Source organism: Rhagoletis pomonella, unplaced genomic scaffold, assembly GCF_013731165.1.
Source record: "Rhagoletis pomonella isolate Grant_MI unplaced genomic scaffold, Rhpom_1.0 Rhpom_scaffold_00009, whole genome shotgun sequence".
NCBI classification, from domain to species: domain Eukaryota; kingdom Metazoa; phylum Arthropoda; class Insecta; order Diptera; family Tephritidae; genus Rhagoletis; species Rhagoletis pomonella.
In genome coordinates, this window is record NW_023458563.1 from 5,948,877 (window position 1) to 5,951,368 (window position 2,492).

The window sequence follows — 2,492 nt, forward strand, 5'->3', positions numbered from 1 at the left end:
GGTATTTAATGTTCGGCTCCGCCCGAACTTAGACTTTCTTACTTGTTCTCAAATAAATTGCTAAAAATATTATCTAAATCTAAATTATGCATTCAAATCGATGTGTCCACTGAAACATATAACTTTTCGAGTACGGAATAGAGCGAAAAAGAATGATCATATCCTTGGTATTCGAAAAAATAAAAACAAAAATATGAACAATGATAAAAACTTATCAACTTGGTACCAACTTTGGATACAATAAACAACTGTACTCGTCTGATAGTCTCGTTGTTTATTTTTGTTAAGATTTCTACCGGGTGTGGGGCGCACACATGTGCTTTTTTTAAGAAATTTTACTTCTATCACGTGTACGGTGTTGCGCTCGTGCTATTAAACTAATGCTTTTGTCTCAAGTAGTTTTGCTCAGTGGCAATTTATACATATCGTCGTTTAAAGTACAAAACCGGATTAGCTCACACAAGCTCTTGGCTCAATCCTTATCCATTCATCCTGAAATAAACTATCCAGAAATGTGACTGCTTTATAAAAGAGAGAACCAATTTGAAATATGAGTGTTTTTACGCTCTAGAAAATAAATTCTACAACTTCACATACGCGGTTTTGCAGTTTGCTGATACGCGGTTTTGCATTTTGTTGATACGCGGTTTTGCACTTTAAACGACGGTATATGTATATATGTGTGTAAGTAGTAGCGGCACATTGGGTGAACTAAATGCATTCATACATACATATTTATGTAAAACTGCACGTAATATAGTACGCGCCTTCCCAGGTATGTAGGTTAAAGGCGGGTGATAAACCCATGTAGCATAGCTACATACTGTGTACATACCTACAATTAAAATGGTGAAAAATATTACAATTTCGGCATGTGACTGGAAAAAAACTCTAAAATACACACAAATTGTGGTTTCCAAGATATGTACGAAGTGATTAGCACAGCTACATCCTTCAACTTGTCAACTCGCGGGAAATTCCCCGATTTGCAGAGAATTACGGTTTAAGTGGCAATTGGAGAACGGACAATTCATTTTTCGGGGAACTGGGTATGTTATTTTTATATCTTAAGATAACCAAATTAGACGGATATGTTAATTTTTAACCATTTGACCCTTTTTGAAGCGACATTTTTTCAATTTGAATCGAAATATCTCCACAACAAGAGTTTTCCCAGACACAAGCTATATACCAGATGAAAGCTAAGGTTTTAGGCTAGATTTGTGGAAACCTAGAATAAAATCGACTGACCAGTTTTTAAGAAAATGCCCGAAACGTATATTTTCAGCAGCCCGATTTTTAGTTTTCAGGCGATAACGTTATGACATATTTATGTCACAGTGCACGGCAGTGCGCGCTAGTGACGAAAGCAGCCACAGTAGCATGCTGAAATGACTCGCTTATACAGGGTGTCCCAGAAGTGACGTGCCAAACTTTAGGGGAAGGTAGGTGGGGGGAGGGGGGGGTGAGCTCACTGATAAACAAAAAATTTTCAGGTAAAAGTGTCACCGTTTTTGAAATATTTACATTTTTTCGAATTTAAAAAAAATCGTGCCTTTTCATGTGTTTTCTTTAACTGCAACTACAAACCGGGCAATACTTATTAAATTTTTTATGTAAAATACTTCCAGATAGTTTCCTCTCCATACTCAAATGCAATGTAGTTAAAATATATTAAGGAACCATCATAAAATTAGGACTATTTCTGGATTTTTAACTTTTTGATATTTTCTTCCCCAACTTTGACTATCTCGGGTGAAAAAAAAATGTACTGAGCTATAACTTTACATTACATAAAAAAATTGCTTATTTAATAAAGATTTCAGAAAGGTGCCACACTTACTGTTTTGAATAGAAAAAAAAGTTATAGCCGCTTGTGTGGGTAAAGGACTGAGACATGCTAGAATCTATTTAATAGATTTAAATTGAATTTGCTCTTGTTACCGTCAAATGACATGCTAAATAGTACAAAGGTACATTATTACTTGCTTCTGACATTATTTTATGTTACTTACCGGAATTCGGACTAGAGTCTATAACAAGGGCTATATCTATCAATATTTTGTGTGAAGGATGGGTTCACGTGAAATAAGATATACATGAGTTGTTTGAAGAAAAATTTATTCATTTATTGATAAAATATGCTCAAATTGGCGACCTTCTACTCTAATACAAGCTCGGCACCTTTTAAGAAAAGACGCTTTTAGAGATCTTAAACTCAATTGGGCTATCTCAGCAGCAGCTCCATTTATTTGTTCCCGCAAATGCTCTTCGTTTTGAATTGTTTTTGAATAAATTTTGTCCTTAAGACAGCCCCAGTAGAAAAAATCTAATGGATTCAGGTCTGGCGATCGAGCGGGCCACGTGATTGGCCCGTATCGTCCAATCCATCGGCGAGGATAAGTTTCGTCTAAATGAGCTCTTACTTCACGCCCGTAGTGAGCAGGGCACCCGTCATTTTGCAGCCATAGTCTTCGCCGCAGGTTTAAGGG